The sequence below is a fragment of the Dendrobates tinctorius genome, unplaced genomic scaffold (assembly GCF_039654945.1).
Source record: "Dendrobates tinctorius isolate UK_male_01 unplaced genomic scaffold, ASM3965494v1 ptg000042l, whole genome shotgun sequence".
NCBI classification, from domain to species: Eukaryota; Metazoa; Chordata; class Amphibia; order Anura; family Dendrobatidae; genus Dendrobates; species Dendrobates tinctorius.
Genome location: NW_027361710.1, coordinates 6,140,351 through 6,154,942, shown reverse-complemented (window position 1 = coordinate 6,154,942; position 14,592 = coordinate 6,140,351).

Below are 14,592 nucleotides of genomic sequence, written 5' to 3'. Positions count from 1 at the left end.
CCCCAGGACACTAACACCTTTGCTAGGGTCTTGCGGATTCTGGAAGAGACCCATGGGGATCCAACCAATGTGGGAGAGTTGAGGACCCAGTTGTTCAGTCAAATGCAGGGAGAGGGGGAGACCATCACCCAGTATATGAATGTCCTCCAAGAGCTATACACGGCCATCGAACGGAAGAACGGTGTAGGGGTAGGAACCATCGACATTACCTTACGTGACCTGTTAGTGACTGGACTCCGAGACCCATTAATCAAGCAGGCATTGCGGGAGCAGGTCCGGGTGAACCCACGTATAGCCTTCTCTGAGGTGGGGAGTCAGGCACGAGTACGGGAGCAGGAGCAGGGAATGACGGTCCCCGTGGGAACGGTCCGGGGCATGGAGGCTTCCGTAAGCACTGTTGAAGAACCCCAGTGGATCGGAGAGATGAGGCAAGAGCTGAAGAACATCAGAGGTGAGTTGGCCGAAGTGAAAAGGAGAACCGAGTCCTCAACGGGGCGGCCTGGTTTCAATGCTCCCCGTGCTGTACGGTGCCTAGTGGACACGGGGTCGCAAGTGACAACCATGCCGGCAACTTATTTGCGGCAGCATTTCCCTGAAGCAGCAAGGCCCAGTGGAGATCCATGATAAGACTGGCAGCCGCTAACCAACTTCCAGTACCCATCGCCGGAGTGGTATGGCTACAAATGACACTGTGTGGTAAATCCCTTGGCCGTCAGGGAGTGGTCCTGACCCAAGGCGAAACTAGCCACCATCATGCAGTCCTGGGCATGAACATACTGTGGGAGTTTGGCAATCTACTCCTCAATGACCCCATGCAAGAGACCCTGAACCAGTGGGGTTCCCGCACGGCCCAAGGGCAGGTCTTCCAGCAGCAGGTGCGGGAGGCGCGAGTACTCCAGGACGGCCAGGAGGGCGAGGTGCTGGGCAAAGTCATCGCGCCTGCGGCTCCCCCGCTCGTGCTTCCCCCCGGGCAGACAGTGGTGGCCCTGCCAATCCATGCCCTGATACCATTGGAGGGTGTGGAGATGCAGGTAGGGCCATGCTTCTTGGAACCCCTGCATCCTGGCATACTGGTAGCTCGCTCACCGGCAACGGTGCGAGGAGGGACCGTCCTGGTGCACTGCATTAACCTGGAAGACCAAGATATCATCTTGAAGCCCCGGGCCGAAGTGGCCAAGCTAGTAAGGCCTTTGGAGGAGGTGCTGCCAGCCCCGGTGGTCCAGTTAAAGGTGCAACCCGAGGATCCGTGGGCAGTAACGATACAAACCATACAGACTGCTGAATATTCAACACAGGAGGAAGGTCAAACCATCCTGGAAAGAATGCAGGCTGAACTCTCCGGCCTGACATCAGCCCAGCTTCTCCAGGTAGAAACCCTTCTTGGACAGTATTACAAAGTATTCGCTAGCCACAAGAATGATTTTGGGTGTACCACAGCCATCACACATGGAATCCCCATGGCAGGAACGGCCCCAATCCAGGAACGGTATCGGCAAATCCCTCCACAGCTATATCAGGAAGTGAAAACTCTACTAGCGCAAATGCTCCGGAAAGGGGTCATACGAGAAAGCCAGAGCCCCTGGGCGGCTCCCATCGTGCTGGTCCGCAAAAAGAATGGTACCCTCTGGTTCTGTGTGGACTATCGGAAGCTGAACGCCTGCACCATTAAGGACTCGTATCCGCTGCCCTGCATAGAAGAGTCTCTGTCCGCCTTGGGAAAAGCAACATACTTCTCTACTCTAGACCTGGCCAGTGGGTACTGGCAGGTGCCAATGTCGGAGGAAGACAGAGCCAAGACGGCATTTATTCTCCTTATGGGACTGTTTGAATTCAACCGTGGCCGTTTGGGCTGGCCAACGCCCCGGGAACTTTCCAGCGATTGATGGAGCGGTGTCTGGAAGATCTCAACTTCGAAGCCACGCTAATATACCTGGATGATATCATCATCTATTCCACCACGCTTGAGGACCACCTGCGGCGGTAGGGGCAGGTGCTCGGCCGGCTGCAGAAGTACGGGTTGAAGGTAAAGCCCCAGAAATGCCACCTGTTTCGCACCCCGATCGAATATCTGGGGCACATAGTCTCGGCTGAGGGCGTTCGGCCGTCCCTGGAAAAAGTTGCCGCCATCCTGGGGTGGCCTACCCCCGAGATGGTGAAAGACGTGCGGGCCTTACTGGGGTTGGCCGGCTATTACCGTCTGTTCGTGAAGAATTTTACACGCCGAGCCCAAGCCCTGCAGAACCTGCTAAAGGGGGCTCCTTCCGGGGTAAATGGATGGAAAATTCAATGGCAGCAACCGCAAGAAGACGCGTTTCAAGATCTTAAGGCTGCACTCTCGGGTGCCCCGGTGTTAGCGTATGCGGATTTCTTGCAACCATTCATACTGCACACTGACGGGAGCCTCCAGGGACTAGGGGCTGTGTTGTCACAGGTTCAGGATGGTCGGGAGAAAGTGATCGCCTATGGTAGCCGATCGCTGCATGAATCCGAGCGTAACCCTGACAATTATAGCTCCTTTAAGCTCGAGCTCCTCGCGGTAGTGTTGGCCATGACGGAGCAGTTCGCAGAGTACCTGGCGGGCTCCGAGGTAATAGTGTGGACGGACAACAACCCGCTGGCCCATCTGGAAAATGCCAAATAGGGAGCCCTGGAGCAACGGTGGGTGGCTCGAATAACCAAGTTCAATTTTTAGATCATCTATAAAAGAGGGGCCGAAAATGTACATGCTGACGCCCTCTACAGAATTTGACAGCCACGGGACAAATGGATCCAACAGCAGCAGGAAGATGGAGAAATTGGGCTCCTGCGCTGATGGGTGACCACCGGCAAACTGCCCACTGATACACAGAGACAGACTCTGAATCAGGACATGTTGTTGATGTTGCGCCAATGGGAAAAATTTGTCATCAAGAAAGGGCAATTGTACCGTAAAGCAGTATCACGGTCACGAACGATGTCTGCTACAACTTGGCAGGTGGTCGTGCCCGGAGCCCTACTAGCCGAACTGGCTAGGGAAGCCCATGAAAAGGGGGCTCACTTTGGTGCTCAAAAGACTTTGCAATGGTTGCAACAGATCGTTTACCATCCGCGCTTGCACGCTGCCGTGGAAGAAGTTTTCCGGACCTGCCGCCCATGTGAGCTCGCCAAACCAACCGCACAACGAACCCCGGTGCAAACAATAGTGACTTCAGCTCCCCTTGAGCTCCTAATGGTGGACTATTTAACCATAGGTCACGCATACCAGGGGTATGAACATTGTTTCATGATGGTGGACCATATCACTAAGTTCGCCGTGGTCACCCCCACCCGAGACCAAACTGCGTAGTCGGCCGCCTATGCAATTTTTAAAAACTTCATCCAAGTATACGGCTGCCCGCAATGAATACACTCAGACCAGGGAGCGTGCTTCTTAGGAAAAGTCATGAAAGAATTACATCGACTCAATGGTATCGACAAGTCCAGAACTACGCCTTATCATCCGCAGGGAAACGGAGCCTGCGAGCGATTTAATCAGACATTAATCCAAATGTTGCACACCCTGGAGAGTGACCGAATGGCCCGCTGGCCTGAGTATGTCCCTGAGCTGGTGTGGGTTTATAACAACCGGGTGCATCGGGTGACCGGGTACACCCCCTACTCGCTGCTATTTGGATAAGAAGGCAAAGGAATCACGGAAGTGGAATTAAACCCGGAAGAACCCCAACCTTGGACCGGAGTATCATCATGGGTACGAAACCACCGGCACCGGCTACAAACCCTGCACCGAATCGTCTATACAAAACTTCAGGACCTGGAGCACCCAGGGGGAGTGCTGCCTCCACCCACTGACTCCCGAACTGGAGATCGAGTACTCGTCCTAGATCAGTGGCCCCAAAATAAGTTAGACCCGCTGTGGGAGGAAAACCCTTATCGAGTGTTGCTCCGAGTAAGCCCCGATGGACCTGTGTATGAAATACAATCTGAGAAGGACGGCGTACCTCTCACTCGTACCTTGCACCATAATATGTTACGTCCGTGTGCATCCACCGACCCCACGCGACCCGAGCCTATCCCTCAGGCCCCTGACCCTCCTCCAACTGTCTGGGGCCTAGATGACAAAGAGGACTGCCCAGCCATATCAACGGGCCCTCCAAGTAGGGACATGGCAGTAGACTCAGTCAGGCCACCAGAGTCGACCAGCCCACCACCCACCACCACCCCAGAAGGCTCCACCACAGTTGAACTCAGACGCTCCAAGCGGCCAACAGCTGGCAAACCCCCCCGAACGTTACTAACAGGACCAGTTTGTATGGCGACAAGAACTGTCGTCTCCAAAAACCACTTCAAGCCAACTAAGACCCTCGCCAGAGGACTGGCGAGCATACAGGAGGGGGGAGTGTGGGAGAAGGGGCCCCCCGTTGAGTGTCCAGGCCGGAACCAAGGGGACCGTCATTTAGGTTCCGGGGCAGGTTGTTTCCGGGGGACAGAGTTCAGGGCCGGACCATTGAGACTGACAGATGGGCTGGGGGAGGAGCCGATATAAAAAGGGAGGAGAATGCGAGTCACAGTGAGTCAGCAGAACAGGGAAGAAGGAGCAGGAGACCGTGGGAGTGTGTGAGAGCCAGTGCGATGTACAGAGGCCAGAGAGGAGGACAGAAGCAAGAGGGACACTTACACCGGACGGCAGAGGGACGGCACCAAGTCGGCTGTCAGAGAACTGCTGCTCCGCCTCAACTTGCGGCCTGCCCGTGGATACCTGCGGCCGTTGCCGCCTCACTCCAGCTCGCACCTGCAGCCTGCCCGCGGTCGCCCGCGACTGTTGCCACCACACTCCAGCCCACGGCTGCGACCTGCCCGAAGTCACCTGCGGCCGTCACCACCTCACTCCAGCCCACGGCTGCGGCCTACCCCACGCCGCCCGCATCCGCCCCGCTTCCGACCACGGCTATGGCCAGTTCATTGCAGACGGCAGCCACTAGTTCCCTGCTCCAATCCGTGGCAAGAGTCGGGCTGTTGCCCGCCGCGGGCCCCCTGTTACAGCCGCTTGCTGTGCCGGTGGCTTGCCAGTCGCCACCTCGCTTCGCGACCGCTTACCCCCGTCCGGGGATTGCTGCCCATCCGTCCAGGAACTCTTCCGGGGCCTGTTGTGCCCCTACTTCGCCAGAGCATCGGAACGCTCGAAGACTGCACCAGTTCTTCAGCAGCTGGGCCCAGCGGCTGCTACGCCGAAGAACCAACACCCAGGATGCCGAGGACGTCAGGACGGATAAGTGACATTATATAGCTAAGGACCCGTAGTCGGCCATACCGCGGCCCTATAGTGACCGGTCTTTGCCGGGGTAGTCGTGTTCCTATATATCTGTGTTTGCTTGCATTGAGTCCCTGCAAGGACAATCCCTGTTACCTGTCTGGTTGCTTAGACTAGTCACCTGATCCATACTTCTAAAAAGTTATTACCAAAAGCATAAAATCGTCTTGCGTCTCGTCACTGCATCCCGCGTGCCTGCCGATACCACACATAATGCTACAAGAGGTGCCTTCCTCAGGAGTGAGGTTCAGTGGCTAGGCTAGAACAAATATGGAGGGCATAGATGGACTTGGCATTCAAAGATATCAAGGTGTACATGTGCTGGTCACTGACAGCTTGGGGCCCATGTGGAAGAAATGTGTCTGGACCCCCCTCTCTGCCCTGACCGGCACGTAGCTTATAATGAGGACAATCTGGCAATGGGACCCCAGAATGTTGGGCTACGAGCAACAGGACAGATTGCCCTCATTATTACTGCCCTGCAAGCAAGGGCATACATAGAAATCACAGGGCCTCAGAGCAAAAGTTCTATTTGGGCTCTCACACCTCTAAGAAATATGTATAGTTATATTTTTTCACTGAGATGGAGATATATACACTGCATGCATGTATATACTGAATGTATATTTATACAGGGGTGGACACTGACTGCTTGGACCCCTATGCAAAAAAATGTGTCTGGGCCCCCTCCTTTTATTCTACATATATAGCCACACACATATAGTCCTGCTCGCTGCTATTGGCGCCCATGAAAGTTAAGTACATAATGTGGAATATCTCCTGAAAAAATGAATCAAGTGAAACAGTTTTTTTTGTATAGAGCACTCATGTTAAATACAAAAGAGCAAATGATAAACAATAATTTAAAACAGTGGTATTGGCACCCTTTACATTAAATTAGTATGAAAACACATTTTGACTCACCTGTGGTAAATCACAAATGAGAATTACCTGGGATTAATTATCGGTGCCCATGTAACATGAATTAGCAAATGAATGATGACTTCAGTTTTTTAACAAGCCACATGATAGGCCCTGTTCCTTTGTCACAATGGTGAAGACAAAGGAGCTGTTTGAGGACAACAGAGCTGCTATTATTAGCAAACACAAGACTTCCAAAGAGTATTAGGCCATCTCCAAAGCCCTTGGTATTCCAGTTTCAATGGTGCATAATGTTATTAAGAAGCTTGCCAAGCATTGAACCATCAGGAACCTCCCTGGATGTGGGGGAAAGAGGAAAATTGACAAGAGGTGTCTTTGAAGGTTGGTGCGAAAGGTGTAAAAGACATCAAATCAAACATCCAAAGACCTGAAGGCCAACCTAGAACAGTCTGGGGTCATGGTTTTCAGCAAGTACCATACGCCGCACATTAAACCAAGCAAATGCCAAGGAAGAAACAATTGCTGAAGAAAAGACATACAATGGAATGACAACATTGCATGAAGATGGGAGGCGCTGGATCTGGACCTGCGACACCCATCAAACCGGACTGCATTGTACCGCCCCCAGGTGAGTACTGTATAATAAAACTTGTTTTTCTTCTTTTTCAGGTTGTTCCGGGGGCTTATTTACAGCATTCTGTAATGCTGTAGACAAGCCCCAAAAGTCAGTGGCCACATCTTATAGCGGCAAAAAGAGGGGACAGGTTCCCTTTACTTAAAGAAAACTGACTGCCGAAAGTTTTGCATATACTATTTATTGTTCACAACATAGAGAATAACTCATTGTTTACAATACCATAACTCAGTATTTTGTAGCATAACCTATTGCTTTGATTACTGCACCAGGGCATTGAAGCCAATCGGGTATTCAAGACATCCTGAGGGATTTTGCTCTATTCCATTTGCAAATCTGCAAACAATTCATCTTTATTGCTATGGGTACGGACCCCGACTCATCGCCCCAACTCATCCCAAAGGTGCTGTATAGGGTATAAATCAGGTGATTAGCTAGGCCATTGCGACAGGTGAACATTTTTCTTTACTAACCAATTTTTGACTAAATTGGATGTGTGCTTAGGATCATTATCTTGCTGGAATTTTCTGCCCCTGCCTACTTTGGTTTTACCAAGTGGCAGCATTACATTCACCAGTATGTCCTTGTGCATGGTAGAATTCATATTTCCATCAATTCTATGCAGAGTACCAATGGCAGATGCAGAAAAGCAGCCCCAAACCATGACATTGCCACCACCATGTTTCATTGTAGGTGTTTGATACTTTATATCATTACGTTTTCCAATTGGGCTGTATATAAGTGCTTGCAATCACTACCAAACAAGTTGAACTTGAATTGAATTTGGACACATCCACCCACAACACTTTAGACTCTTTCCATTGGCTGTGTTCTTTGGCAAACTCAAGTAGGCCCTTCCGGTTCTTTGTAGAAAAAAAAGGCTTCTTGACTGGAACTCGTGCATTCAACCCTACTGCTCTTAACCATCGCACACAGTTTCGCGACTCTTTTTGACCCCATATTCTTTCTTTAATCTTTGCAAAATTTGTACAGCACTTTTATGGACATCAGATAATGACTTTTTCTTAATAATGTGACCAACTTTGTTGGAAGTTTTCCTTGGTCGTCCACTTCTAGGTTTGCCAACTGTTTCATAACCTTCTTTTTCTTTCTTTATTATACCTGACACTTGACTCTGCTTTATTTTAAACGTTGTTTTTTTGCTTTTGTTCCAGCAAAGGTTCATGTCAGTTTCCTTGCTGGAAGCTGCTTTGTTGCTGGTCAGCTGATGTGGGTGGTGACCACTCCCACCATCCTTTAAATAGTCACATGATGCATCAGCTGACTGTTGGTAATAGAATTTTCTATGTAGATCAGCCTTGCATTTGCAGCTCTCTGGTATCAGAGCTGAAACTGCCACTTCTGTGGAGGTTGGGGTCCTGTTTCCATATCCTCTGCAGTGTGGAGCTTGGCAGCAGAGCCTGGAGCTAATTTACTTGTTTATTTACCTTGTCTGTCTCAAGTTTGTCACTATCACCTGTGCTTGCACCATCTGCAGTAATGATGCTAGAGTCCTTGCCGACCAGTGCACTAGCCAGGGTTTAGTAAGGTGGCAGCTAGGCACCAGGCATGTGACAGCAGTGGGGGAAGGACCCGCATAGGGCGTTAGGGGAGCTCAGGGATAGGCACAGGCTGTGCTAGAGGGAGCCTCATCCCTTGTTCACTATTGTAAGTGCCTTCCTCTCCCTTTTTCCATCCCCATTGTTGGTGCTTGTTGTGCCATCCACTGGACTGACCCTTGTGGGTCGTGACATTATTACCAACCAGATCATTTTTTTATCTGGTGAACCTATGACTCAAGTGCAGGCTTTTGCTCACCTGATCCAGAACCTCATGGATGAAGTTAAGGAGTTGCGTTGTCAGGTGGTGCAGCAGCTTCAGCAGGTGTCGGGGTTCTTGGTCCCGGCTCATGTCCAGGCTCAACGGGAACCCAAAATATCTCTCCCTGATCGGTTCTCTGAAGGGAGAGATAAATTTATTGTATTCAAAGAAGCCTGTAAGCTATGTTTCAGGCTTTGCTCTCATTCTTCAGGGAGTGAGGAACAGCATGTGGGGATTATAGTTTCCATTCTCAAGGGTGATCCCCAATCCTGTGCTTACTCCTTGCTGACCGATTCACCATCTTTGCAGTCCGAGGATGAGATTTTGTGGCATTGACGTTGGTGTATGAGGATCCTGATGGCGTCTTCCTGGCTGAGTCTCGACTCTGTAAGATCAAGCAGGGGAGCTGGCCGGCTAAGGAGTACTACTCAGAGTTTTGGAGATGGGCCACGGACACTCAGGAGAATGACCCTGCTCTTAGGAGCCATTTTTGTCAGGGTCTGTCAGCTAGGTTTCAGGATATCCTGGGGCAGTATGCTACTCTTGGGTCATTGGTGGCCGCCATGGCCCTTGCTAACTGGGTGGATAGAAACCTCAGCGAGAGACATACACCGGAACTACTCCCTGTTGTTCTTTCGAGGGAGGAGGACACACTGGTGCAGACAGACAATCCTATGTTTTTACATGAGACGGGGGCATGTTTTTTCTGTGGTCTTACGGATCATTTCATGAATGTCTGCCAAGCTCACACCAAAGTACGTTCTACATCACAAAAGCCGTGTTCCCCTGGTCATGTGGAAGGAGGTGACCAGGGTGTGTACATTTCCTCCACTTTTACGTCTCAGATTACCATTACGGCTGAAGTGGTGGTTGGTGGGGAAGCTGAGACTATAGCAGTTCTTGTGGATAGTGGAGATGTAGTCAACTTGGTGGTGTTTCGCTTTGTTCAGACCCACTGTCTGATTTGTAGTATGCTGGCAACACCCATTTCCATTCATGTGATTGACTCTGTCCCTCTCAGCCAGAGGAGTTTGACCCCAGTTGCAGACAATAGTAACCTGCATATAATGACTCTTCATGAAGAGTCCATGTCGTGCTACGTCTTGGAGGGTATGCCAATCCCCTACCCTGGTGAAGAGACACAATCCGGTCATTAAATGGTGGTCGGGGGGAGTAGTGAGTTGTAACCAGTCTTGTAAAGACTGTTGCCTGGGAGCTACTGTCTCTGCTGTCCTTCTCAAACCTGCCCTTTCTTCTCCGGTGGAGGCAGCTAAGGTGCTACCAGGAAATAGGGGCAGGATTCAACTCTCACCACAAGTAAACCCTGAGATTCATTGTCCTCTCAGGAGGAGGGATCAGGGGAGGGTGGTGGTTACCCCTGAATGTAGTGAGGGTACGAGTTTGATGACATGGTGGAAGACCTCTGTGGTCTGTTCCTCAGGGAAATTACAGTCTGTTGGCAAATGTATGCGTGGAAATAAACGTTGAGGTCCGGACCTGTGTGTGAATGATTACGTGTGGATGACCACTAAAAACATAAAGTGGAAGTACTCATCTGGAGTTCTAGGGTGATCAAGCCATATCAGGTGTCGGCCTTTCTCAGCCCTAGGACCTTCCAGTTAGAGTTACCACCAGTAATGCAGGTATAGAACGTACTCCACAGGTCATCTCTCTGGAGATTAGTTGCGCCTCTAGAGCCTACGTTTTTTCCATCACCATCCGGCAGCATTTGCCGTAAGCTAGAGGATCAGGTAAATGCGGAGCTGAATCCTAGTGGGTTGAGGCATACTCAACATACGTCATTTCCGGTGAGGTCCAGTGCTAAGAGTCCAGAGGCCCCTCGCTGAAAGGCGGGTATTGTCACAATTCACTTTGGATTTGTGACAGCTCTGGCTCTGCTTTAATTTAAATGTTGTTTTTTGCTTTCATGCCAGGAAGGGTTAATGTCAGTTTTCTTGCTGGAAGCTGCTGTGTTGCTGGTCAGCTGATGTGGGTGGTGACCACTCCAACCATCCATTATATAGTCACATGACGCATCAGCTGACTGTTGGAAATAGATTTTCATGTAGACCAGCCTTGCAGTTGTAGCTCTCTTGTGTCAGGACTCAATGTGCCACTTCTGTGGAGTTCGGGGTCCTGTTATGAATGGGTCACCAAGGAGGATGGCAGGAACAGACTAAGCCACCAGAAAACCAGAGAGGTTGGTAACTAAGCAGATTGCAGACCCCTGATCCTATCAATACAACTAGCAGTAGCCGTGGAGCGTTCCTACGATGCCCTAGATGCTTCGTCACAGCCGGAGATCTAGAATCATAGAATCGTAGAGTTGGAAGGGACCTCCTGGGCCATCTGGTCCAACCCCCTGCTCAAAGCAGGATTCGCTAAATCATCCCAGTCAGATGTCTGTCCAGCCTCTGTTTGAAGACTTCCAGTGAAGGAGAACTCACCACTTCTCGTGGCAGCTTGTTCCACTCATTGATCACTCTAACTGTCAAAAAGTTTTTTCTAATATCTAATCTGTGTCTCCTCCCATTCAGTTTCATCCCATTGCTTCTAGTCTTTCCTTGTGCAAATGAGAATAAAGTTGATCCTTCTACAATGTGACAGCCCTTTAGATATTTGTAGACAGCTATTAAGTCTCCTCTCAGTCTTCACTTTTGCAAACTAAACAATCCCAAATCCTGCAACCTTTCCTCATAAGACAGGGTTTGCAGACCGGTCACCATTTTGGTTGCTCTTTTCTGAACTTGCTCCAGTTTGTTGATGTCTTTTTTAAAATGTGGTGCCCAAAACTGGACACAATATTCCAGATGAGGTCTGACCAAAGAGGAGTAGAGGGAAATAATGACTTCACGTGATCTAGACTGTATGCTTCTGTTAATACATCCTAGAATTGCATTTGCCTTTTTTGCTGCTGCATCACACTGTTGACTCATATTCAGTCTGTGATCTATTAGTATACCCAAATCTTTTTCACATGTGCTGTTGCTTAGGCCTATTCCTCCCATTCTGTATATGCTTTTTTCATTTTTATTACCCAGATGTAGTACTTTGCATTTTCCCCTGTTAAAAACCATTCTGTTAGTTGCTGCTCACTTCTCCAGTTTATTTAAATCTTTTTGAATCCTCTCTCTCTTGTCTAGTATTAGCTATCCCTCCTAGCCTTGTGTCATCAGCAAATTTAATCAGTTTACCCTCAATTCCTTCATCTAAATCGTTGATAAAGATGTTGAACAATACAGGGCCCAGGACAGAGCCCTGTGGTACCCCACTTGAGACATTCTTCCAACTGGATGTGCAGCCATATACGACCACTCTTTGGGTCCGATCACTAAGCCAGTTATGAATCCACCTAACAGTTGCCTTGTCCATTCCATACTTAGTCATTTTTTCAATAAGGATTGTATGAGATACTTTGTCAAATGCTTTGCTGAAGTCAAGATATACTATATCTACAGCATTTCCTTGATCCACCCAATCAGTGATTCCATCATAGAAGGAAATTAAGTTAGTCTGACATGACTTATTAGTTACAAACCCATGCTGACTCTGTTTAGTCACTTCATTCTTATCCAGGTACTGACATACATGTTGTTTAATAATTTGTTCAAAGATCTTTCCTGGTATAGAAGTCAGACTCACCGGCCTATAGTTGCCTGGGTCCACTGTTATGAATGAGTCACCGAAGAAGGAAAAAACAAAAATACAAGCTAAGTCAAGAAAACCGGAGAGGTTGGCAGCTATCGGATTAAAGACCGATGATCCTATCAACAACAACTAACAGTAGCTGTGGGGGGCTCCAACGATGCCCTAGACCCCTCGATCAAAGCCGGAGAACTAAATAGGCCTAAAGAAAGAAAGGGGAAATCTAAACTGCCCCAGAGCAGACCCCAAAGCAATAGGCAGCCCCCAACATATAATGACGGTGAAGCAAGATGAAAACACTAACACAGATAGAAAGATAGGTTGAGCAAACGATGGGGCCCAAGCTAACTAAAAAGGACAGGATAGAAAAGCTGCTGTCTGCAATCCATAAAAAACCCCACCAAAAAATGTCCCAACCGTCTGATAGGAAAAACAGGCCCTGAAGTCGCTAGGACTTCAAAAAGACTATATCAGCACTCAGGTAAATTCTGAAGACAGAGCAAAGAGACAAAAATGATCAGAGACAAAAATGGAACTCAGCACACCCCAGACCGGGGATGGCTGAACTCCAAAAAACAAGGAAAACAAAACAAAACTAATAAGTTCAATAGCAGAGCAAAAACTTATCTTTGGGAAGCAGGAATCAGACTGGTCTCCAAGAATCCAGCAGAGAAATCACCAACGACTCAGAAGGGCGTCGGCTGCCTTATATCCAGTCAGAATTTCCTGAAACCCAGTCATCATCTACCAGATCAGGTGTTTGGTAATCAGCCTCACTACCTTCCTTCACCAGAAGAGGGAGTTCATCAGACATCGACGGTGAAGGGAAAAATGAACTCACAACAGTCCACCTTCTTCCCCTTTTTGAAGATAGGAACAACATTTGCTCTTCTCCAGTCTTCTGGGACTTCTCCTGTTCTCCAAGAATTTTCAAAGATTATGGAGAGGGGTTCAAAAATTTCTTCTGCTATCTCCTTCAGTACTCTGGGGTGTAATTCATCTGGACCTGGAGACTTGAATTCATTTAGGTTAGCTAAGTGTTTCCTCACTATCTTTCTGTTTATAGATATCCTGGATTCTTCTATTCCCTTAATAGGACAGTGAAGAACAGTTGATTTTACATTTCCTTTCTGAGAGAAAACAGATGCAAAATAGGAATTTAAAAGTTCGGCTGTTATGATGAGTCACCGAAGGAGGAAAAAACAAAATACTAGCTAAGTCTAGAAAAACCAGAGAGGTTGGCAGCTATCGGATTGCAGACCCCTGATCCTATCCACAACAACTAGCAGTAGTCGTGGGGGGTTCCTACGGTGCCCTAGACCCCTCGATCACAGCCGGAGAACTACATAGCCTAAAGACAGAAAGGGGAAAAACTAAACTGCCCCAGAGCAGACCCCAAAGCATTAGGCAGCCCCCAACATATAATGACGGTGAAGCAAGATGAAAACACTAACACAGATAGAAAGATAGGATGAGCAAATGATGGGGCCCAAGCTAACTAAATAGGACAGGATAGGAAAGCCGCTGTCTGCCATCCGCAAAACCCTATCCAAAATGTGCCAACCGACTGATAGGAAAAACAGGCCCTGAAGTCGCTAGACTTCAAAAGACTATATCAGCACTCAGGTGTATTCTGAAGACAGAGCAAAAGATCAACAGATCAGAGACAAAAATGGAATTCAGCTCACCCCCGGCCGGTGATGGCAGAACTCCCAAAAAACAAGGCAAAACAAAAACAAAACTGAAGTGTACAAAGCAGAGAAGAAAAACTTAGCTTTGAGACGCAGGAATCATACTGGTCTCCAAGAATCCAGCAGGATCACCAGCAAGGCAGAAGGGCGTCTGCTGCCTTATATCCAGTCCTCAATTCCAACCACCCAGTCATCATCTAGCTGCCCAGGTGTTTGGTAATCAGCCTCACTACCTTCCTTCACCAGAGGAGGGAGTTCGTCAGACCTCAACGGTGAAGGGAAAAATGAACTCACAACAGTACCTCCCCCTTGAAGAGGGGTCACCGAACCCTCATCCATGCCACCAGGGCGATCCGGGTGAGCCCGATGAAAGGCACGCACCAATCTTTCATGAATATCAGAGGCAGAGACCCAGGAATTATCCTCCTGACCATAACCCTTCCACTTAACCAAATACTGGAGTCTCCGTCTAGCCAGACAGGAATCCAGTATCTTCTCTACCTCATATTCCATGTTACCTTCAACCAATACAGGGTCAGGAGGTGCCACCACAGGAACTACTGGTTCAACAAACCTCTTCAACAAGGACTTATGAAACACATTATGAATTTTAAATGTGACAGGAAGAGCCA